A 27,330-nucleotide genomic window follows, 5' to 3' on the forward strand; every position below is an offset into this window, starting at 1 on the left:
AACTTCCCTAAATCCCTCTTGAAGGGGAAATTTATTTTGGTATTAACTTGATACAAGATTCTAACCCCTTTTTAATTCCTCCTTATCAGATTGCTCCGGCCGAATTGAATGATTTGAAGGCTCAACTCAAAGACTTACTACATAAAGGCTTCATGAGACCTACTATTTCTCCATAGGGTGCTCTGGTGTTGTTTGTGAAGAAGAAGGAAGGGTCCCATAGTATGTCCATTGACTATCTCATACTCAATAACATCACTATTAAAAATAAGTATCTTCCCCTCGGATTGACAACTTGTTTGATCAATTCCAAGGGTCTAGCTACTTTTCTAAAATTTACTTGAGATTGGTGTATTACTAACATAGGGTGAGAGATGATGATATACAAAAAACGACATTTCAGACAAGATATGATGACTATTTGTTCTTAGTAATATCCTTTGGTGTCACTAATGCCCCGGTGGCGTTTATGGATCTCATGAATATGGTGTTTTGAAGTTACCTAGACTCATTTGTTATTGTCTTCAATGACGATATCTTGATATATTCGAAAAATGAGTGTGAACACATAGATCACTTCACGGTGGTATTAAAAGTGTTTTAGGGGAACCTAGTATTTGCCAAGCATAACAAATGTAAGCTTTTGTTGTGTTCGATGGCCCTTCTTGGTCATATTATCTCTAGTGATGGAGTTGACTTTGATCTAAGGAAAGTGGAGGTGGTAAAAAGTTTTCCTAGGCCATTGACTTCAACCAACATTCGAAGTTTCATGGGTCTAGTGGGTTATTATAGGAGTTTTTTTTTATGGTTTTGCATCTATTTCATCTCCCTTTACTACCTTGACACAATAGAGTGTGAAATTTTAGTGGTAAGAGGCATGTTAAAGAAGCTTCTAAATCTTGAAAGAGAGGCTTACCTCCGCTCCGATATTTACCTTACCGGAGGGCAGGAAGGGCTTCATTGCATATTGTATGCATCCTGACTAGCCTTGGGGTCTGTGCTTATGCAACATGGAAAATGTATAGCCTATGACTCTATACAACTTAAGGTGCATGATAAGAACTATCTAACTCATGATCTTGAGTTAGAGGCCGTGGTATTTTCCATTAAAATTTGGAGGCATTATTTTTATGATGTCCATGCATATGTGTAAACCGACCACAATAGTCTTCAATATTTCTTTAATCTAAAAAAGTTTAATCTGTGACAACGACGGTTGTTGGATTTTTTGAAAGATTATGACATGAGTGTTCTCTAACATTTCGGCAAGGCCAATGTGGTTGCGGATGCTCTAAGTTGTATGTCCATGGTTAGCGTTTCTTATGTAAAAGATGTCAAGAAAGTCCTAGTGAATGATGTTCATAGGTTGCTAGAGTGGGTGTTACATTGGAGGATTCTCCAAATGTTGGTTTTATTGTCAATCATAACTCCAACTCATATTTTGTGGTTGAGGTTAATTCTAATAAACAACTTGATAAATTATCGATAGTGTTGAAAGAATCGGTTTTTGATAAGCTTATTGAGTCATTCTCCTTGTGGGGTAGTGTCTTCAGGTATTACGGAACGTTCTGTGCGCCCAATTTAGATGGTTTGAGGAACCAGGTTCTTGAAGAAGCTTATGGGTCCCGTTACTCCATCTATTCGTGCTCTACACAGATGTATCATGAACTTAGAGGTCTTTTGGGGGGGATAGTTTGAAAAGGGATATAGCGACATTTGTTGCAAAATGTCCTAATTGCAAAGTAAAAGCCGAGCATCAAAATCCAAGTGGTCTACTTTTAGAAATACAAGTTCCTACTTGGAAGTGAGAAAGACTTAAATATGGATTTATTTTTAGGTTTTCCTCGGACAAAAAAGTGACATGATTCCATATGAATTGTTGTGGATAGGTTGACAAAATCCGCTCATTTTATTCCCATCAAGTCCATATACTCGGCGGCGGATTATGCAAGGATCTTCATAGATATGATTCTGTGTCGCCATTGTATGCTGTTATCCATCATATAAGATAGAGGTGCACAATTCAGATCTTGGTTTGGGGGTCATTCCAAAAAGGGTAGGGTACCAAGGTGAAGCTAAGCACCACTTTTCATCCCAAAACGGATGGTCAAGGGGAGCTTACTATTGAAACACATGACGATATTCTTAGATCTTGTATAACTAACTTCAAGAGAAATTGGGATTAATATTTGCCTTTGGTTAAATTTTCCTACAACAATAGTTACCATTCATCTATATCTGTGGCTCCTTTTGAGGCATTGTATGGTAGGAGATATAGGTCACCCATTGGATAGTTTGAAGTGGGTGAGTGTTCACTTTTGGGTCCAAAATTAAATTTATAAGACTTTAGAGAATGTTCGTATTATAAAGAACCTTTTTGAAACAACCTATAGTCGGCAAAAGTGCTATGCCGACCTTTGGAGAAGAGACTTAGAGTTTGAAGAAGGGGATAAAGTGTATCTTAAAATTTCACCCATGAAGGGAGTGGTGAGATTTGGAAAGAATGGAAAGTTGAGTTTGCATATTGTTGGTCCCTATGACATTGTGCAAAGGGTTTGAAAGGTTTCATATGTGTTGAGGCTACCTAGTGAATTGGCTTCGGTTCATCCGGGTTTCCATGTATTCATGCTTAAGATGTGCATCAGTGATCCCAAATTCAATTTTCCTATCTAGGGTCTAGGAGTTGAAGATAACCTCTCTTACGAGGAGGTTCCAGTTGAAATCTTTGATGAGCAAGTGAGTAGGTTGAGGAACACGGAGGAGGCTTCCGTAAAGGTGTTATGGAAACCTAGTTTTCGGAGCAACTTGGGAGGCCGAGGCTGACATGAACTCCCATTATCATCATCTCTTACTAATTAAGGTCTGTTATTCCCATTCATAATTAATATAATGAATAAACTGAATTTGTATTTTTTCAAAGATCTTCATATTTTAATAAAGGTTGTATCAAAATGAGCTTTCATGAAAGAAAAGTTGTGTTTACTTGTACTTATAGGAATTATGACTTTATATTTTGACATTTTTGGTCCTTTGATGTTGTCTTGGAAATAATAGCATTGAAACCGTTTGTTTCTATTTTGATCTTATGATTGGTGGTGAGAAGGTATTTCCTCAGTATGTGTTATGAAAGTTGAGCTTTTATGTTAAATAACTTGTGATTTGAATTGCTATGTGTAAATGTCCTGCTTATGTGATGAATAGAGTGGTGAAGCACTCGTATGAGTTGTAACTCATGATGATTTTATTTTGTTCTTTGTTGGGCTGCTAGTATTTAGTCTATCCTTTCCTTTTAAATAATTTTAGTGTCATTTGGGGACGAATGTTACTAAAGGGGACATAAATAATACTATTTAAGTGCATGACCTAACATAGAGACTCAAATGATGAAATAAACCCTAAATACTATTTCTAAAACTAAAATAATGTTTATAAGCCATTTAGGAAGTTTTAGAGCAAGGACGACAAGAAACATCTGTAATGTCCGAAAACTAAGTAAACCGAACTTGTTGATATCCCTATATTAAGTGAAGTTTTGGGAGAGTCATATTAAGTACAAAATTTATAGAAAGACTTTAAATAGGTAGAGTGTAGTACAAAGTGTCCAAACGTCCAGTAACGACTCCCCGAGGAAATCCCAAGGGTCCGGGAGGAGGACCCAAACCTTGGCGAGCAAGCTCCCAAAGAAGCATGCAGCCACCAGAATAGGAGGATCACTGCGCGACGCGCAACAGACACATGGTGTGGAAAAAGTTGTTGTGTGACGGGTGCACTCCACGATGCTTACTTTATAAAACCGGAGTTACAAATTAAAATGTGAAATTAGTCATGCGACGTGTATCCGCTTCCCATATTCGTTGAATCAAATTTTAAGCTTTTTTACATCATATAAAGACCTGTTTAAGTGAGTAGTATTTTGTGTAATTTCGGGGGTGATTATATATCACTTAAGGGTCAGTTTTAAGTCATTTTTCACTGTCCAAAACCCAATTCCCAAAACAAAACCAAAACCTCTCATCTCTATCTACTTTCTTTCTCCCACGATCCTCTATTGAAGGAAGAAGAAAGCTTGAAGAAGAAGGACAGTTTCTCTAGTTCTTTACTCTTGGTATTCCTTCCCCTAAGAGGTTATTTAAGAGTTGATTTTTAAATCACCCAATTCTAAGGGTTTTCCGACTCTAATGGGTTTTCTTATGAACATCAAATTGACGATAAATTGTGATTTCATATGACTAATTAATTGTAGATTATTGGTTAATTAATTTTAATTGAGGGAAATTCGTGTAGATCATTTTCTTTCCAAAAATTCCCCAAATCATCAAGCTTGCTTATAAATTGATGGAAATTAAAGAATGCATTGATTCTTTGACTTGTTTTATCAAGTCTAATTCATATATTGATTGCCTAGGGTAATGTCTTTTTGGAATTGATCTATTTGTTGAGGAATTCATGATGAACCCTGTCTCCTCCTAAACCTAGGTTATGAACTGAAGTTAATTGGGATAGTGATTATGACGTTGACCTAGTTGTTTTATTTATTACTATGGAATGATATTGTTATAACTATAGTTTGGTATAATTCGATGGTTGTTTGTAAGACCTTGATGATGGCGTGTGAAGAAGATAGATAAGTATTTTGATCTCAATCCTTTAGTTTCCTTACGTTTACTTGTGTTTTGTGGTGAAGTTATATTAAAGTGTACGTTATGATAAGATTGATTAGGGTTGGTATGATGTTTAATTAAAATGTCCTGATTTATGGTATGTGAGGTATTTACTAAGATGTTATGATATAATAATCGTGATGAGTTACAAATATGCCTTATTATAATGTGATTATATAAATGTGCTAACCTCACATGTTTGAATTTAACGAAATGAAAATACTCATGCAAATCCTATTGAGCTATAATGATGACTATATAAGGGGTACACCGTACAAACTAAACAAAGCTATGATTATTAATAAAGACTTGAAGACATTTCAAAAGAGACTCTAGCTTATCACCGAGTGAACTTGGAGATTAGAGGTGGTGCCTTCCCAAGGAGGGAAGGTAGAGTACACCATAGTCCTCACAGTGTTGACATGAAAGGAATACTAGCTAGTGGATCAACCTAGATGCAATGTTCATGTTTGGTACTACTTTGCTTGGTACACCACAATACATCGGTTAAGGTTTTACAACACCAGATTACGCACATAGCTCTTGTGGTTTATGTCGGTTAAGGCAATTGTTACCAAAATTAAAAAGAGATAATGAAGGAAACTCTAAATAATATGAGTTAAGAGGTTTGATTTAGCCTACATAGGGGTGTGGGTCTCTACCTATGCCGTGCATTAGATTTCTATGAGGGAATCCTTTGGAGGTTGTTCTTGTGTTCTATAATGTGTATGTTTTGTATATAATTACCCTACATATTGATGAACATATATTATGTTAGTTTCATTTATGAACATGCTATTGGTCTATATTACTAAATATGATGATGACTACGATTGTTTCTATGTTATATATAGTTAGACATTTTTTGTCATCCTTTATTTGGTTTTCTTGATTGAAAAAGGTCATGGGGCTTTGTTTGGTCATTACACTTGTAGGATAAATGTTGGGTTATGATTAAGGGTCTTGCTTATGTGATGAAGTTATGAACTCCATACATTTTGACTTGAGTAGACTTGGTATAGTTTGTCTTGTGATGTACATGGTCTTGACTTAACGAATATGTTCTTATTGATTGGTATTTGCTCTTAAATGTGCATAATAGTTTTTCAATGTAAATTAGCCTGCTTTAATGAAATGTCCCTTTTTTCTATGTTGTGTCTGCATATGTTCCCATACATAGTACAAGTGATGTGCTAACCTCATTTCTCCCTTTGTTCCAAACATATTTAGATGCCGGTCGTTTAAGGGTTTGTGACGACACTTGAAGGAAGACTTGAATCTCATTCCCCAAGTTGAATAGGTCTTCCCCACTTCTAGGTCAATGCTACTTTCTTATATATATGTGTGTGTTTGTGTGTGTGTGTGTATATGTAATTAACGTAGAAGACAATGTAATCTTCTTATACGAATGGTCTATGTATACTTGATATGACTATATTATGTTTATTCAAGAGGTATATTTAAACCTCAAGATAGACAGAAGAATAAATTTTAATTTTTCCGTATTTTAACCTATGAATTTAATAATGTAAGCTATGAGGCTAGTCTTAGTCCTCGATGAGGACGCACCGCCGGTACGTCTAAGGATTGCTCCCCATATGTGAAAATAACCAATATCATCTTTAGACACCTTATTCCCTAAATAATATCATCAATATAACCATCATACGACACTTATAATGAAGAAGGAAAAATCATGCATCAACTCAAGGACTGCTCACATAAGGACATATCCTGAGTCTAAAATAGTCACCTAACTACATCAATAGAAGAACATATAAATTCACCTTAATCACAGTAGATGGATATGATCATACTTTCAATAAATCCACTACACAAACCCTAATTATATATCAAGTAATTACGACAAGGTCATGATCATCATAATACATAAACTAATGCCGACGAGGACATATAATTCACAAGTAAAACATATAGAACCGCCATCATAAATTTACCATAAAAATAACAACATAATTTAAGACCTACATTGAAAAAAATAAAGAGAATTAGGGCAGTTTACCACCAATCCATTCTCACCACTTCAATCCACTACAAAATAATCAAATACAATACAAAAAAGTCGGTACCCATCACCATGATCATCAATTCAGCACAAAAATCATAATACTCAATGAATCATAATCGATTAAATATATTTTTATTTTTTTAAGATGTTCTATGCATCAATCCAATACAATCTTTAAATCATTCAATATCCGAAAGAAACTACACTACAATTTCTAAGCATTGAGACATGATCACTTAACCCATAAAATAGTCAAAACTAGAATTACATGGTTACCATAGGTTCATAGAGTTTTTAGGCTAAAATTATCAAATTAACATCAATTTAAATATAATACAATGATTCAAAATATTTTATGCAAGAAACCATTACAAGATCACAAATTGGAGAATTCATGTTTTTGATCATCTTTGAAAAATCATTGGAATTGACTCCTTGAAGAAAAGATATTTAAGGATTAAAAGTCATATGTTAATTGTGAAGAGAAGACCACAAAGATTGGTGATGAAAAACTTGAGAAAAGAATAGAGCGGTTTTCTTTTTAGTCCAGAGTTTAGATTTGATTGGTGAGTTTAGGGGTATAAAAAGACTCAATAACCGTCAATAAGTCATCCCAAATTACCCAACAGACCCCTGCACTAATAAGACAATTTAACATATTCAAATTTTACTTTAAAACGACACAACCAAATCTTGGAGTTTACTCCGCCTCATGGAGGCAGTTTCAATCTTGTTTTTCAAAAATTTCGAGACCTATTGGTTAATGAAAGAAACGCATCACAAGACAAAATTATAGCCCACTCAGTGCAAGCTGCACAACGCGCAGACACTGCAATATTCTTGCTGGCGCAACAGGTTGGCCATCCATGTTTGGGTCCTCTTGGAGACCCTTTGACTGGTCCTCGGTGCGTCGTTCTCGTATGTTTTGATCCTCTACATGTCATGATACATGTAGGGCTATCTCTAGTTAATTTTACCCTCAAATCATCTCCCAAAATATCACTTCAAAACACTATGACACACTAGTTCAACATCGACCAGTTTCCGGTCGTCTTGGATGTTCTTGGACATTGACCTCCAAAAATTTCAAAACATCATATACTGCATATAAAAAGTATTATTAACCATTCAAATACTTTAAAACGTCACTACACTCCTGGTAGGCTTTAGTTCAACCTAGCTCAGTGTTATGGCATAACAATACTCCCCTACATGGAAACATTCATCCTCGAATGACACTTTTAACTCTCCAAACACTTCCAAGAGTAGATTCCCAGTTAAAATCTCATAAACGTAAAAAATAAGAAATAATACAATACATAATTTTAAAAAAAATATCAATTTCGTATAATCATGAGACTCACAACACAACAAGAAGCTAGAACTAAATATAAGACTCATTACGCAATCAAACTCCCATTATTCATTTCAAATAGCAAGAACTCATTTTATATTCATTATTATGCTCATATAAATCAGTTATATACAAACCATAATAATTTTTAATGAAAGAAAAATTTAGCCAAATTTCAAAATCTTTACAGTAAGCTGGTAGATTTACGGTGAACATGCTACAAAATATCAAAAATGCAACTTTTAGGCAATTGATGATAAAATGATAACAATATTATAGACAAAACCATATAAACTCAATTTACAACCTAATAATAATACCATTGAATGAACAATTTAAGGAATCAATGAAATTTTATTCCAAAAAGACACCTAACCACCATGCAACAATTACTATGACATTCTCACTCCTCTACTAACCGTACTCCCCCACTTAGAAGGAACTTATAACAATAAACAAATAAATACAAGGAATTACCATCATGCTCATCCTCATCCGGCTACGATTATCGAGTTTGTAGTGTATAGAACAGATTCTTCTTTGGAGTGTCACCTTACGGAGCATTTGGAGCTACTTGCTTTACTCTCTTCCCATAGATGCAATAGAAGTACAATCCCTCACTCTGTGTCCATATTTACCACATCCTAAGAAACTCCCAGTACCCAATATTCATTTACCATAGTGCCTCTTTCCACAAGTAGCACATGAAAGATTACCAACTTGAGAATTACTACGATTTGAAAATTTCACCTAAGCACCCCTAGGCTCAGCTTAAGTTAAGCCTTTTTCTAGAACGTAGGTTGGTTTTAATCATTTGACCCAACTTTATTCAAGTTTATAGCAATCCTACCAATCTTATACTCCTCAATGGATTGAGCATAAACCATGAGTCTAGCTAGATATCAGCATTGAGCATGGCCGTATGACATTCCTCTTTCACTAGGTCGGCGACCCTGGTCACAAACCTACCCATCTCATCACTAGGGTTAGACACTAAGGATGGGGTTTACCTAGATCACATATTGAATTTCAATGAGTATTACTCAATACTCATATTTCCTTCTTTAGATTGATAAACACCGCTATTAACACCTCCCCCCTCTCATAGGGAACGTACTTTACTAAGATCATCTCTTAAAATTCCTCCCACTCAGTAGGACCAGACTCAACGGTCTATGATCTTTCCATTGAGTGTACCATACCAGAGCAACCTCCCTCAATTTGTATGAATTTAACTAGGTCTTCTCCCTAGAAGTCACCCCCATGTCACTCAACACCATATACACACAATCTAGAAACTCTTGGAGATCCTCTCCCACCATAGAGGCAAGAAAGATAAAAGTATTCATCCTCACAAAGTATTTCAATGTAGATTTCATTGTGCTCTCTACAACTTTCACTCTAGGATCAATATCCCTATTCACATGGGTAGTCATAGCTCATTGGTAAAAAAAAAGTAAAGCCTACCGAACATCCCCATTATTCATTTCTAGGGAAACCATTGGAACATCATTACCTTCTTCAGCAATAGGGACTTGAGCATATCTACCACCTAGATCCCCTTGAGAACCTTTATAACCTTGAAGAATTTTCTCAAGTTGTTCAAGTTGAAGAAGCAATCTCCTCATTCACACCATTCTCATCAACTCTCCTATCAGGTGTCCTCCACGTATTCATCTCCTATAACACAAGGGAACCATAAGAAAATAACAACCTTAACTTCTAAATCTCTATGAAATGACATAGGATTAGAAAAGAAGGTAAACTTTATCGTCCTAGACCCTCTTTCCCATAAATGTGTCACGACTCACACCGATGGTAAAGACTCTACTAGACATGACGTTATGAGTCTATTGGATTCCTAAGACCAATTTTATAACCTCTACTCTGATACAACATTTTTACTATCCGAGATTACCCCCTAGAATATAGAGCAATCTCAAATTGGAACACAGCGTAATTGACCTCTCGAAGGTGTCATACAATCCTTTTCGTATCATTTACCGCATATACATATATTAAAAGTATTGAGGAATTTAAACTTTTCACAACATTCAAATAGGCTTTCAAAATCTCTTTCATATAAATATCATATGAAATATTATGTCTCAAGTCATAAAATCTTTGAATCTAATTATACTTGGGACACAACCCATACAATCGATATATAGTAATATTAAGTCTATTATAATGCTTCAAAATAAGAAATCAAAAGACATCAATGCCCTCGAGTCAAATGAGGACATACTTCAAACTTGCTTGAAAGAGCCTATAATCAAAGTTTCAATCCCAAACCACCTTCACCTATGAATCACTTTAGATATAGATAAAACTAAGGAATTAGTACAATCAAATGTAATAAGTGTGGATAATGCATAAAATCATGCAAACAGACATTTAATGGAAATATGATCTTTTTTATTAGAACATCATGGTTTAAGCATAAGAACTACATTTAACACCTTAGAAACAAATAAGATATCCACAATCCTTTTATAACTTTTTAAGCCACATTACAGTGAACTAAGCCAATGTTACAGTGAACTAAACCCAACTTCATAGTGAATTTTTTTTAGCATGCAACATTCTCACTAAAATTTATCCTAAGACTTACTTAAATAAGACAAATAGGGACAACCCATACTCCCTCTCTAAGCACACCTAAATGATCCTTTGTATTACCTATACTGAGATGACTACACTTACAATACACCAAAACACATAACATCGAGGTGTTCTACTAGCCAATGGTAGAACTTGGAGTCATCCTATGTAGGCACATTGTTAAGGAATATGAAGGTTTTCTTTGTATTCCTGCCTCATCCTTAACTTGATATACTTCCCAAACCATACTCAGTAGGTTCTAGCCATTGTTCTCATACAGTCATTTACCTAAAGAATGACATAAAGAGGTTCCATATATAGTTCATAACCAAATCACATTCACCTTACAAAAGAGGTCCCTTAGGGTTGCCTTTCAATGGTCAAAAGGATAGATTAATGATTTTGCTGAGGATGATTTGATGCCATTCAAGTCAACCTACCTTAAGTCAACCATTCACAGAAGAAGGGCACCATTATGACTTTCGACTTTAAGATAACCTGTCAACTAGGTTGTGGGCTCCACATAATTTGACATTCTCACTATGTTTAAGGTCACATGTCATTCATACATAAAAGACTAACACGCTTTAACATACTAAGTCAAGAATTCATAGTCACAATTTACATGTATCAAGTAAGGGACACAAGTCTACCAAGACAAGACAGACACATTTTCAACATATAGCATATCATTCTAAAAGCACATACGAATAACTAACATCATATTTAGATCACCCTATTCACCGCTATAATATTATCAATATAACCATCATACGACTATTATAACCAAGTAGGAGGAATCATGGATCAACTCTAAGAATACATACATAAGGACATAGTCATAGTCTAACATGAAAACCTAACAACATCAATAGAAGAACACATACATTCACCTTAATCACTAGTAGATGGATATCAGCATACTTCACATAAATCAACTACATAAAGCATCATAATATATCATGTAGTGAAAAAAGGCCATGATCATCATAATACATAATGTAATTCAAATAATTCTCACCATTAGTGGACCAAATAAATAACAACAACATTCAAGGCATACACTACATAAAATAAAGAGAACTAGGGAAGCGTACCACAAATAATTTTCACCACTTCAATTCATAGATAAATCATCCAATACAATACAAAAAGAACCTTACCTATGGCCATGATCATCAATTCTATAAAAAATCATAAAACTCAATGAATATAAATCAATGAAATATAGATTTATCAATGTAAGACAACTTATGCATCAATCCAGTACAATTCTTACACCATTCCGTAGCCTAAACAAAACTACACTAGAACACAAAACCATTGAGAATGATCACTTGACCCATAAAATAGTCAAAACTAGAATTGCATGGTTTGCATGAGTTCATAGAGTTTTTAGGTTAAAATCATGAAATTCACATCTATCGAATCATAATACAATGTTTCAAAATGTTTTATGCAAGAACCTATAAGTAGATCACAAAATTGGATATTTCTGATCATCTTTGAAAAATCATTGGAATTGACTCCTTAAATAAAAGAGATTCAACTATAAAAAACCATACCTTACTTGTGAAGAAATATCAACAATATTTATGAAGAGAAATTTGAGAAAACAGTCTTCTTACTTAGAGCTTCGAAGCTTCAATAATGGAGTTTTGGAGAGAAGAATGTAGAGGTTTTGGTTTGAGTGGAGAGTTTAGATTTGATATGTGAATTATGGGGTATAAAAATACTCAATAACTGTCAATAAGTTATCCCCAAATTACCCGATAGACCGCTTCATTTATTACACAAGTTAACCTATTCAAATTTTACTTTAAAATGACGCGACCAAATCATGGTGTTTACTGCACATCGCGCAGGCACATTCAGGTCTCATTTTTAGAATATTTTAAGACAAAGTGGTTCGTGATAACTCCTTGTAGAAGTTAAATATTTTTCCTAATCATTGCCATTTGTGCAACGCACAACCAATGGCAGATTTTGGGTGGCACGGTAGCTTAGTTGCCCCATGATTTGATCCCTTTTGGGGACCCTTTGGTTGCTCCCCGTTGTATCATTCTCAGATATTTCGACCCTTTATGTGTCACACTATGCTTATTTACCATCCTTACTCATTTTCACCCTCAAACCATCCCACAAAACATCACTATAAAACACTACGACACATTAGTTCAACTACAACTAGTTTCCGCTGATCTTTGACATTCTTGGTCGTTTGACTTTCACACACATCCAAAATTCATAAACTACTATAAAAACCACAATTAACAAGTTTATGACTTTCAAACCTCATGAAAAACCATTTAGGGTCTAGTTTAACCTAGCTCATTTTTAGGGTGTAAGAGGTAGTTCCTCCTTGAGCAAAAGATAATCAAGGTAATAAAATGTATGACCTTGATGGTATTATGTATAACATATAATATTGAAGTTTAACTACATGATTAATGATTTTTTTTGAGCTAAGTGAATTGATTAAATTCTCATGAATTGAAATGTAGATTATACCTATGTCTGCAAGAGAAATCCACTGTATGTCTAACTTTATTATTAAATGATGAGCATGCCTAGCATTGGAGAATGTATTTCCTTCAAATGGAAATGAGTATGAAGATGTATGGAAGCATGGAATGGATTTGTAAGGGTAATTCATGATTGATTATGTTTCTTTCGTGCTTGATTATATGGAGTTGGAGTTCCTTGTATGTTTTGTGCATTAACTTTTAGGTTGTAACATGCTATATGTTGTGAGCTTTTATATGGTTCTTTGAGTCCTTTCGTGTGTTCTAAAAGGTTTCATGTGTCATTCGTGGACGAATGATCCCATATGGGGGATATTGTCAAGACCCTAAAAATTAAATAATGTAGATAGAGCCTACATGTACCTAAAAGGTTATTAATATGTTAAATAAGTGTTTTACAGTGTGTATACTTTATTTAAAGTTATTTGGAGGTCGAATTTCCTAGAACGTCTGACACTTTCGAAAGTTAGACCACACGTGCTAGTGTGCCTTGGTATGTTTTATTGGTTATTTGGGGTATGAATTTATAGGGGAGGATCCTAAATAGTAAATGGACGTATTTATGTTTGAAATGTCTAGGCATGAATCCCAAAGGACCACCCAAAAGGTACTTGATAAGGACCTAAATGTTTCGTAGTTACTGCCTTGGTTGTGTCAATCGACGAGATGCATTGAATTCCCTTAATATGATCGACCCCCGTCGATTGGGGGAGTTTCTTAAAAGATTTAGTTATGATCTTAGCTTCCAATAAGGGAGCCTGAATTACCATCGACGAAGTAGCAGACATCGCGTTAGTCAATCGATGACCCGTTGCTTGCCCTTCTTAGACTGTACGTGCAATCTTTCTTGAGGTGCTTCTATGCTAGGGGTGAATTGGAAAATTCACCCCCACGTTCTAATTAGACTATAGATGGTTTATTTAAGGTTTTTTCGTGTATTTTATACTTGTATATAATCCTTAACTCTAATTTAGGATTCATTCTTCAAAATTAATTTTTCCCTCTCATGTTGTATCACCTTGGTGTCTATTGTATGGTATAAAAACCTTATGTGGTTGCATAAGTATGACCTAACTTTAAAATTGGGGTATAAATTTCATAGATGATGCGGTTTAGAATGCCTTGGTTGACTTAGTGTAAAACCTTCTAAATTGCTAATCATTTTTACGTGATGAAAATAAAGGTTGTTATGTTAAGGACCTCTTAAGGTGGGGTTAAATTTCTCTTTATTAGGTCTAGCCTAAGTGGGGATGGTGATATGAGTAGTAAGGTTGTAGATATTTCTACTTTGTCTTTTAATGTTTACTTGGGCATGAATCTAATGACTTCTTAGTAAGCTTTTAGATGATAAGAGTTTAGCAATAAAATATGAATTGCATGACCTTCATATGATTGGTATGTATTTATGTCTCCTTAAAATTAAAATGATGTGTCTTTTAAAAAACAATATGACTTATACGATTTTAAAAGCATGATTGTAGGCTCACTCTTAAAAAGTGAAGGCATGATTTGATAGTGCCCTTGTGTGTGCCATGATTTTTATTATTTTTCCCAAATGATTCTTACTGTGAAGACTATTCTTATTTTAGAAATTTACATTTTTGGGAAATGGTTTCCTATTTATTGTGATGTGTTTGGTGTGACTTACCTTTTAGACTTCACTAGGAATAAAAAATGAACATTCCTTTGTTTAAAAGTTGAGAATTTCTCATGTTACAGTAAAGATAACCTTTTGTGCATTTGCTAGGTTTGAACTCCTCAGACATATAAGTATGTTAAGGAGAAGGACATTCCTCCATGGAAAGAACTAGGAATGGTATGGTTGAGTATGACCTTCATGGCACTAGTCTTAACTAATAAGAATCCATGGTCAACCTATTTAACTCAGGTGTATGTGCAGTATAGTATGAGCGTATACTTGTTCTTGAGTGTTGTTGATACTGCCTAAATGTGACTTAAAGATGGTTGAAAGGGGAGCACTAAATGATTTTAAATTTAAAGACCATGTTATGATTTAGAGAAGGATTTTCCTTCTATGAACATGGGTAAGACCCTATGTGTTTGATGCATTAAAGAGTGAGAGAATGATTGTTTTGCTTACTTGTGTGGATTTCGTGCTAAAAGGTTTGAAGTTATGTTCCTTTTAAGATTAGTTCATTTACTTGTATATTATTATTTTATGAATGATGTGAACTACTTTATAACTCATTGAAAGTCCTTGTTGTGATAAAGGTGTTCTAAGTGTCATTCGAGTATGAATTTTCTCAAGTGAGGGATATTGTACGAACCCCATAATAATTTAGGGTTTCTAGAGCCTCACTTCTTCCTATAATATTTTTATCATGTTACTTAAGTGTTTAATCTATACTTGGGTGATTTGAATTCATTTGGAAGTCAAACATCAATGGACGATGAAGACGTTTGACGAGTAGTCACCTAAGGGACCTTGTGTATTTTATGTGATTATGTGTGTTTCATGAACTTATGAGGTCCTTAAATAATTAATAATTATGTTTATAGGCATTGTATTGAGTTTCATGAGGTTTGGAGGTCAAACACCCAAGAACGCCTAAGACGTTCGAAAGTTAGCCCTTGAGACATTTTGAGTTTCTTAAGTGTGCCTAGCATATTTGAAGGTGTTGCATTTTTTTGTTTTGGGTGAACTGATGTGAAATATCTTCAACATGCTAAGGTATAATTTCAATTTGGAAACTCGTGGGTACAAGTTCCCAAGGGCCCCGCACAAGGGCCCACAAGAAGTACCAAAGGGCTGTTGAGACACTGCCTTGGCAGTGTTAATCGACGAGCTTAGGTGAAGCCATGTCAGCCCATCGACTCCCCTTTGACTTGGTGTATCAGTTTACACTTAGACTCAGGATCTGACTCCAACAAGAAGAAGCCTCTGTCACCATAGACGGACCACCATGACGGGCCGTCGGTCCATCGATGCCCCGTCGATTGGTGTCCGTTAGTGTTGTCTGCAACGCATACCCGCGAACTGTTTCATTGAAGGGGTGAATGGGAAATTCACGCCATATCGTAAACACACCCTAATAAGTTTGTTTAGTTTTTTTGAGTGAATTTAAGGGACAAAAATTGTGATCAACCCATTCCCAATACAATTCTCTCAAAATAGACTCTCCCTTCAAAAGTATTCTCTCTAGAACCTCCATTGAAGGTGAAGCTAAAGAACAGCTTGTATCTTTGACTCATATGGTTTATTCATCATGTTATAGAGGCTCAGATTATGATAAAGGTATGGTGATCATTCATCTCTAAGTAACATTTCACTTGGAAAGTTAATCTCAATGTTTTCAAAGAGATTGAATTATCAAACTTTCAATCTTTAAATCTAGCCATGGGTTCTTTATAAAATTGTTTTCAGTGGATTAATCATGATGAAGTTATAATACTTTATTGTTTCAAACTTGAAAAACAAACAAATTGCATTGTGAAACCATGTCCCTTGAAAAACTCAATTTAGCCCTTGCATGGGCATTGTGGTCGTGGCTTGTTACCGATTGAATTGTGATTTGATTACATTGAATTTCCTAATTCTAATGTTATTTACGCGTATTAGTGTCCATGTGGATCAATGTATGAAGATTTGAACATGGCTATATTAGATATTCATGTGATACACTGTAATATTGATCTTATAATTTATAAAATTTGAATTCACTACGTTAAATTGATTGTTATCTACTTCCTATAATGTATAAAGACAATTAATAACACGTAATGGATCTAATGTGCATCAGGTTTTGAGTACTAGGTAGTATTGATTCATGCTATCCTATCTTCTATGAATTACTAATGTAGTTCTATGAATCTCAATTCCATGGTAGGTTGCTTATTATTTTGTATAGGGTTAACTGTAACTTAGCTACTGCCCATAATATGTTATAATGATAAATTAGGTGTTGTTATCCAATATGGATCGATTCTTGAAGATTTGATCTCTTTTCCTCCCTATTATAATTCTATGATGCTCACTATAATCTCAAATTCTTGGAAATTGTAGTAGAATTTTATTTATTTTATGGTCTCCTTAACTAATTTGTTCTTTGTGTATTTTTTATTAATAATTGATGATCAAAGTGATAAAGAATTGGTAAGAGATCAACTTCATTTCACAATCTATATATCGATGATGTAGTGGACCTAATAATATATAACTCTAGTATGATTAATATATGATTTGACATTATGTTTCTATAACTTTAGCTACTGCCTTATATTTGAATTGTTGATTAAGGAATAGTAATGGTCACTGATGACCAAAGTATAAAGGATAGATAAGAACTTCTATACTCTTCTACATCCCTACTTTTCTATAGTATTGTTAATTGATGTGTCCTCGTATGGAATTGTATGGTATGGTCCACATATGGTGGCAGTTTTTACATTATATTGTTACTATATATGTGTTGATCATGGCCGTGAAGGCAAATTAATGAATACATGAGTGTGCGTTTATGATGATCAGACTATGTGAAGCTTAAGCCTACTTTCCTATTATAGTGTTATCTAGGTTGTATGGCTATTGTATAATCATGTATATAGGTATGTTAATATCACGTGTAGGTTCTGCCATTAATGAAGATTTAAGTATCTATGACCCCTATCCATGTACCCCTATGTAAATGTGTGAATAGATAATTTTAAGAGTCTTCAAGTGTAATATGAATTTAGCTTGTCTCTTAATCTAAATTGTGTTGTGCGATTTATGCTTGAAAGTGTAATATGGTCTTAAGAGGCTGGCGTCCTCAATGTGTTTTAATAGCCATTACATGATCATGTTGACCAATATACACAGACTCACACACATTGCATACTTATAAGGAAGTAATGGTTCATAGTGTGCAATGAAAGTTTGTTCTCATATTCACTAAATGTCTACTATTATGCATATAAGGTAAATGTATGTGAAGTATGTTATGTAATCCATTAACAAGAATTACATGATAGTTGTACTTGTATGGGAAAGGGTATAGGAACTTGTGTATGAATTTCACATGTGTGCCTGGATAGGATGGTCCCTAGGTTTGATTTCTATGAACATGAAAATGAATATAAGGACACAGCATGAATTAGTGTTATATGCTACAATGTAAAGTATATGATATGATGAAATATGAATGCCCATAGTGTCTCATAGTGTTGATATATAGGATTGCTCAAATAGTTACACATATATACTTATGCATTGATATATGAACATATGTTACATTTATGTGATATGTGAATGGTTTGCTCACATACAAGTACACACACATATGTATGAAGATCTAGTCAATTGATGGTCATTAAAAGGTGTGCTCTTGTGTACCCTAAAACTATATAGGTGCCCATGATATGCTATAAGCATATAAGTAATCAATATCCTAAGCCAATATTTTATGAAGTAAAGTAATAAAGGCTTTTAATATAAAGGGATCTTAGCTTAGCACCTAGTGAACTTGACAGTGAGAGGTGTTAGATTCCCACAAGGAATATTCACCATTGCTTTCTCATAAAGTTTGGAATTTCCATAGAGGAATAATCAAATATGTTTCACATAAGGTTTGACATCCCTTAGATGAAAATTCACCTATGGTTCCACCTAAGGTGTGGTCTTCCCTTTGAACAAGTTAACCCATGTTTACTCATGAGATGAGGCTCCAATCACAACGAGCATGTGGAGGGTCCTGTATATATCTTAGTGCCATAAAATATGCTTGACACATAGGATCTATCAAGTGAATTCACTTAGTATGCTAAGATGTATGTTAATGTTCTAGCTTTGCTAGGTGAGAACACCTTCCATGGTGTGAGGCTCTACAACACCAAATTCAATTTTTAGCACCCATGGTTTTGTTGTCGATTAATGCTATGGTTTTCCTAAAATAAAATAGACAATGGAAGTAAAGTAAGGACTCTAACAAGGATAATCTTAGAGTAGTTGCTTAGGATAGGTGGGGTTATAGGACTTCACCTATGCATTGTACAAGTGCACTTGAGTGAATTTTTAGGAAGGTATTATAATTCATGTGTTGATGTTTATTTTTCTTTTTCATGACATTATGTTAGTGTTTACATGATAAGATTATATGCATGACATGATGCTCTAATGTGACTGTAGGACTAAGGCCCTACATTGAAGAGTATGTTGGTTGTTTATATTACAGTGCTTGGTACCTGAAGGATATTTTATGTCTTGTGGTCTCAAGATAGGTCTACTAAGTATGCGTGGGGTTATGGGGCTTCACCTGTGCATTAGACTAGAACATTCAGATTTGGATTATGAGTAAGTTTCATAAGGTTTTCTGTGAAGCAAAATAAGTATATAGGCAAAATGACAAGGGCTTACTGGAATTTTCCTATGATTTGCCCTAAATGTATCTTTGATGTATTATACTTCTATGATGCTATGTTTTGGCATATATATGTTGCACGAATGATTCCTTGTGTCTTTAAGGTGATGCATTGCACCATGTATCACTAGAGAGTTACTTGGAAGGATAGGGACTTAAGGAAATTATGTTCACTATGAAAGGAAAATGATTACTGTAAAAAAAGAAAGAGCTCACTCTAAAGTGACCTCAAATATGACTTAAATTCTATATGCGATTTTATAAAAAAATTGGACTTTCAATATGTCTATATGAAGTATGTGAATGATATAATTCTATTATATTAAGGTTTAATAATGTTTTCACGAAAAGGGATGAAGTATGATTTAAAGAAATGTCCCTAATAAATGCATGATTTTGCATGGATGCCATACATAGTGCATTCTTGTACTAACTCCATTCTTCTCTACTTTTTACTGAAAGTCTAGGTTAAGGATGCTTAAAAGGATGTCTGTGATGGGGGAGCTTGTTATGTGTTTCCCAAGCTCAAGCAAAAAGGAATTCTTAAGATTCAAGGATGTCCTATGTCAAGTTATGTTTAATGACTTATAATTCTATATTTATGATTATGTCATTGAGGATGTGTCCCTATTGTACTCTTATGATGTTGTGTATAGTATGGCAAAGAGACTTAATATCTAAATAGGTAGTTTTGATATTTTATATACATATGCGGTAAATGTTTCTAGAATATGATGTCCTATGAAATGTTTTAAATTTTCTGCTAAAATTACTATGACAATACGATGAATCATAGCTATGTGCTAGTATAAGACCTCCTAGAGGTCAAGTAAACCATGTCACTTCTATGGGGTGCTCCTCGGATTTGACAATTTCATACATACATTTCTGAGAGGCCTTAACTTCCTAAGTCAAGACATATCTTACTCACATTCATACATGTATCAAGTAAGGGACATAAGTCTACAAAAACAAGACACCGCATACTTCACTTTAAAACATTTATCATATCATTCTAAAAGCGCATAGGAATAACCATCATCATCTATAAGTCATCGTATACACTACTATAACATCATAAATATAACCATCATAGACTCATATAGTCAAGTAGGAATATTCATGCATCAACTATAAGAATACACACATAAACACATAGTCATAGTCTAACATGATCACCTAACAACAGTAATAGAAGAACTCATACTTTCACATAATCCCACAAGCTAAACATGATAGAACTTTTCAAATACTAGCATGTATCTCACATGATGAGAATATTAAATAACATACATAGACCATGTTATACTCCGATAAATTGGAATTGTACTTGCAAATGGTAGAACAATGATACAATCCATGTAGGCACTTGGTTATGTAATATAAAGGGTGTCTTTGTACTCTAATATCTATATTAACTAGAGATACTCCCCAAGAACATATTTTCTCTCAATATTAGCTTTTGATCTCACAGAGTAATTCAATAAAGGAGCATATTAAGAGGTACCACATCTTTTTCATAACCAAATCATAAAGGAGAATCACTAGAGTTACTTACAATGGTTATTAATATATATCAATTAATTTACTAATTTTGATTTTATGTCGTTCCATCCAACCAACCCTAAGTGGATCATTCACACCAGAAGAATTCCATTACAACTTTCTACTTGAAGGATATCATAACCTTCCCTCTAAAAGGTTCAATATAAATGATATTTTTTTGCTATATTCAAGATCATATTCCATTCATACAAATACATTCATGACCAACGTTCTTTAGCATAGCAATTCAAGTATTTATATTCACATTACTCATGTATCAAGTAAGGGACATAGGTCTACCTAATTAAGACAGACTTCATTATCATATTATCACATGCACAATAATAATCATGCAACACATAAGGTTATCTTATTATACTTGAAAAACACCCTACACACTTTTATAGAATTATCAATATAACACAACATAATGATCATATAGTCAACTAAGAATATTCTCACTTCAACATTAAGTATACACATACAAAGCATCATTGTATTCTATGATGATCACTTATAATACTCTAGAAGAACACATGCTTTGACTTCACATATACACATAGGTCATAAGGAACTTCAAAGTACTCACATATTAAAGTTATAACATTACAATATCATAATTCATAAATTAATACCGACGAGGCCACATTGTCTTACAATTCATAAAGTAATGTCGACGATGCCACATCATTCATAAGTACAACACATATGAATAAGAACCATAAGTGAACCATACAAAACATCATCATAATTCAATACATATACTATTCAATATAGCTAATGATAGGTAAACACCACCTATCCAATCTCACATATTCAATCCATATCAAAATAAACCAACCCAATATACTAAGGATCTTATCCATAGCCATGATCACCAATTCAATACAATAATCCAAATATACAACTAATAAAATAAAATAAAATATGAATTTACAAATTAAAGATTGCCTACTCATAGTTCTAACTTGATTCTTTCAAAATTCATTTGCACAAAGTGAACTACACAAGAATTCAATAGTATAGACATGATTAAATTACCCGTAATATAGCCAAAATATGGAAATCATAATTTTCATGGTTTAATAAGAATTTTAGTCTAAAATCATCAATTGAACATAAATTTAGTGATAATACATTAAATCAAAACGCTTAATGCAAGAACCCAAGGCTAGTTTTAAAAAATAGGAAAAATCATCTTTTGATAAATTTGGAAATCACTTTTAAGGATTTACTCCTTGAAGAAAAAGATATAACGATGAAAATCATACCATAATTGATTTTAAACCACGAAATTTGATAATATTTGATGGTGAAATCAAACTCCAAGCTTCCCACCTATCTTCAACCTCCAATTGTGTTCTATAGTGTTTTTCTTTGGGTTTGTAGTTTTGATTTTGAATAATGAATTTGTAAGGGGTTCTCGACTGATGAAACAACTTAAAATACCTAAAACACCCTTAATAAACCGTACAATAAATTTTAGAAAGCCTAGATGAATTTCCCAAATCATCATTGTTTTGGCCAAGACCCTATAGAAAATTGCAAGTCCCCTTACGACGGCGACACCTACGATTTGTTGACCCATATGGGCTATGCTGGCAATCTTCAATTAGGTCAGATAATAAAATGGGGATCTTGGTCTCCCTACACTAAGTCTCAACCTACACCCTCCATCAACGGGGCGTCGACTGACCTTAGGGGCATCAATTTTCTCCATTGGTTGGGTGGTTTCTTACAGTTTTGTTAGAAGTTGGGTCTTGCTCAAAGACCCTTTGGTTTGTCCTTGGTGAGTTTTCCATAGATTCTTGAAATATGAATAATGTAATACATATATTAGGAACCTCTCACATTAATTTCATCCAAAATGAGCACCTAAAACGTTTAAAGGCACACATAGACGTACAAGCACGTCTTAATGCATATCTTTCCAACATCACGACCATTTTAGGACATTTGAAATACAAACATCACCAAACTTTATACATTGCTTAAAAACATCATTATAAACCATTTAAAGACATTAGAACCTCATGACACATGTCATAAGCTCTAGGTTCACGTAAGTCGTTTTACATGTTTTACTGATTCTTAAAGCTTTTGTCTTAGAATTTCATGGTTCTATAATGTAGAAGGTATGGTAATCCTTCATCCATAGGTAATCATTCATATATAGAGTCCGTTCAATGTTTTTTCAAACATAAATCTAAGTCAAAAATCTCATTTTTTAACCTAATCATGGGTTCGTTGTTAATGTTATCTCAAAAGCATTCTACTGATGATTATATGATTAATCTATGGTTTAAACATTATATTCTATACAATTTTATGAAGAAAAGATGATCTCTTTATCCTCTCAAATTATTATATGGTATGGGTCTTGTGATATATATAAGATGATGATTAGCTTATGTTAAGATTATGATGAATTACCTAGTTCTATATTCCTTTTTGTAAATTGATTATGAATTATGGATGTCACGACCGGAGAGAACCCCCCCCCCAGACGTAACCGGCGTCTTTGTCCTCTTATAGGACTAACACTAGCCTCTTCGAATTCGTCAACCATATCATTGGTCAAAATTTAGTAAAATTTAAACTTTTGTATACATTGACCTCTCTCATACTACATATGGAGTTAACTTAGACTTCTCGTAGAGGAAGAATACATAAAATTCTAATTTAATCAACATAACCCACATATAAGGCTTTAGTTTAATTATACAATATCACGTTAACCCTCTAAATGAAGTACAATACTTGTGCATAGCCCTTAAAAAAGTACATATTGCCATATTGGGATTCCAAAAATGTCTTCAAGAATAAGGAAAAAACGAATGTCTTTAGAAAATATCATACTACTAGGGTAGATCAAAAGGCACCATCGTCGAATATTGAAGAATCACCAACTACTTGGAGAAAGAAGTCCATGTATCCTTTCAATGTGGCCTAGAAGCTCTTCTATGGTAGGAGCCTAAAATGTTTACAGAAAGGGAAGAACTATGGATTAGTACAAAACACATGTAGTATTATGATTACTATGCATAAAATCTTCAATGCATGAGAAAAGACATAATTTAGTCAAAACCATGCATAATTTAAAATAATTCAATATGCACATATATGGAACATCATAACCTAACCTAACATAATAATAACCAAACATCTAAGCAACCAAAAGTTATAGTTGTGTAATGCCTATTATAGAACCCCATAATTGTATCCTAAGCTAAGTGTCATATTATGTAAATTAGTACATGCATTCAACATAATCTCATACTTTATCCCAAGATGTTTGATTCATAAGTTCACATAAAACATAACATACATAACATGTAAAAAACATAATCGTACAACTCCCTACTAGAACCAATCCTTACTATCCCACATGTGCAATGAGTAAGATTAGTCCCTGTCACATCCCGGGAGCACACCCTAGAATATATGACACTTTAAGAGTTCAACCAACATACTTGACATTGTGAGTCTTAAAACATGTCACTCTTAGACATAAGAATACTTGGGATACGGACCATATAGTACGAATATAGAAATACTTAGTCTATTACAATCCTTTTGAAATTAAAGACATATATCCCCTCGAGTCAAGTGAGGAAATACTTCAACTTTGATTTAACGAATCTAGAATCCAATTTTTCCTTCACGATCCTTCTCACCTTCCACCTATGGCTTTAGATATAACAAAATATATGGACATAGTACAAACACTTGTACTAAGTATGGCTTAATGCATAAAATTATTAAAATAACCATTTATTAGAAATATGCATCTTTTGATTTAAATATCATAATATCTCCGTAATAACAATATTTAACAACGTACAAACACATAAGAGATCACATAAGTAATTTATCACATTTTTAGGAAAACATTAAAATGAACTAATTCACTGTTATAATGAACTCATTCAGTGTTATAGTGAAGTTCCTAAACTTCACATGGAACACTTGGTAGGATGAAATCCTATCACTAAAAGCTATCCTAAGTCTCACTTAAGTAAGACAAAGATAGACGCCTATACACCCTCTCTAGGCACACCTAAATGATCCTTAAGACCACCTATTATGATATATAAACACTTACAATAAACCAAGAACATAGACATGAGATCCTCCTACCAAAGGTGTTTCTAAGGTTCACTTGAGTGAGTTATGAAGAAACCACATACGATCCCTTCACGCACACTTAAGAGGTCCTATAGACTATGTATGATAAGATTATTCTCAATTAGTACAAAAGATATATAATATGACATTCTCCCTTCAAAAGGTTATGAAAACATTTACTTAAGTAAACAAGAAGATAACATCCATGCTTGACCTCTCAACCCTTAACTACTCTAGATAAGTACTTATTCATTTAATATGAATCCTTAAAATAAGTCATTATATTCATTAGTTCAGTTAAGAGACATTGCTCACATAAGGACATTCAAGTAATTGTCTTCTAGAAAACCTAAAGACTCTCACTAACATCTTCAAACCCTATTATGCAATGTCCAGATATCATCCCATACTATCACCTAAAACTCATTGAACTTCTTCAATACTAGTAGGTATCCCATATGATGAGAATAGGCAATAACCGACATAGACAATGGTAAGAAAGCATTGAATCCGTAGTTGAAACTTACTCCAATGGAGGGTGTTCTCCTTGCCAATGGTACAACACACATCCCATGTAGGCACATGGTTAAGGAATACAAAGGTTTATTTTTGTACTCTAGTCTCGTTCTTCACTAGACAAACTTGCCAAACCATAATCACTAGTGCTAGCCTTTGTTCTCTAGAGTAATTTACATTAAAGGATCATATGAAGGGGTTCAATATCTAGTTCATAACCCACTCACATTCACCCTGGCAAAGAGTTTCCCTAGGAATGTTTCCAATGGTTAAGCAGATAGAACTAATGACTTTTCTAAGGATGATATGATGTCGTTCCAGCCAACAAACCATAAATGCATTATTCATTACAAGAAGGATACCGTTATGAGTTTTGATTTCAAGGTTCATAACCGTACATCTAGGTTTAAAGTTCCACATAAATGACCTTGTTAGAATCATTCAAGCTCTCATGTCATTCATACATAAAAAACTAAGATTTTTAGCATCCTAAGTCAAGTCATCTTATATTCACATTCGTAGATGTATCAAGTAAGGGACAGAAGTCTATCACACAAGACACCACATACTTAACTCTAGCACATATTTCATATCATTCTACATGCACATAGGAAAAACCATTATAATCTATATGTCATCCTATATACAACTGTAACATCATAAATATAACCATCATAGACTAATGTAGTCATGTAGGAAGAATCATGCATCATCTCTAAGACTAAACACATAAAGACATAATCATAATCTAACATGATCACCTAACAACATCAATCAAATAACATATACTCTGACATTACAAACATGTAGGTAGATATGATCAAACATTACATAAATCACTGTACGAAGCATCATAATACTTCATGTAAGTGCTGATAAGTTCATGATCGTTATTATACATAAAGTATTGCCGATAAAGCGACATCATTTACAGGCATAAAATAATGCACCGCCACCATAAATATACCATAACAATAACAATATAATTAAATACTAATTAAAAAAAGATAATTAGGGAAGCGTACCACCAATCCATTCTCACAACTTCAATTCATAACTAACTCATCCAATTCAATACCATAAAGTCCTAACCTATGGCCATGAACTTTAATTCAACACAAAAACCGTAATACTTAATGAATATAAGTCAATTCAATATATATTTATCAATCAAATACAACCTAGAAATCAATTGAATAAAATTCTTATATCATTCAACAATCCATGGAAAACTACACCAGATTCATAAGCAATTTGAAAATACCAATTAACCCATAAAGTTGTCAAAACTAGGGTTAATCAATTACATGGGTTTATAGGTTAATTATATAAAATTCATATAGTTAGAAACAATTCAATAAATAATCAATGATTTAAAACTTTTAACTCAAGAACATATGGATAGATTTAAATTTAGAAAACTAATCTTTTGAGAAGTCTTTGAAAATTACTGTTAAGATTCACACCTTGAAGAAAAAAGTTCCAACCATGAAAAACAATCCCTAAATGATGTTCATCCACGAAATTGATGAAGAATCACCACTCAAATCTCCAGTCCAATCGCTTACTTGAGTTTTGGCTTCTATTGAGTTCTAGAGAATTTCTAAGATATTTC

The sequence above is a fragment of the Solanum lycopersicum genome, chromosome 9 (assembly GCF_036512215.1).
Source record: "Solanum lycopersicum chromosome 9, SLM_r2.1".
Classification (NCBI taxonomy): Eukaryota; Viridiplantae; Streptophyta; class Magnoliopsida; order Solanales; family Solanaceae; genus Solanum; species Solanum lycopersicum.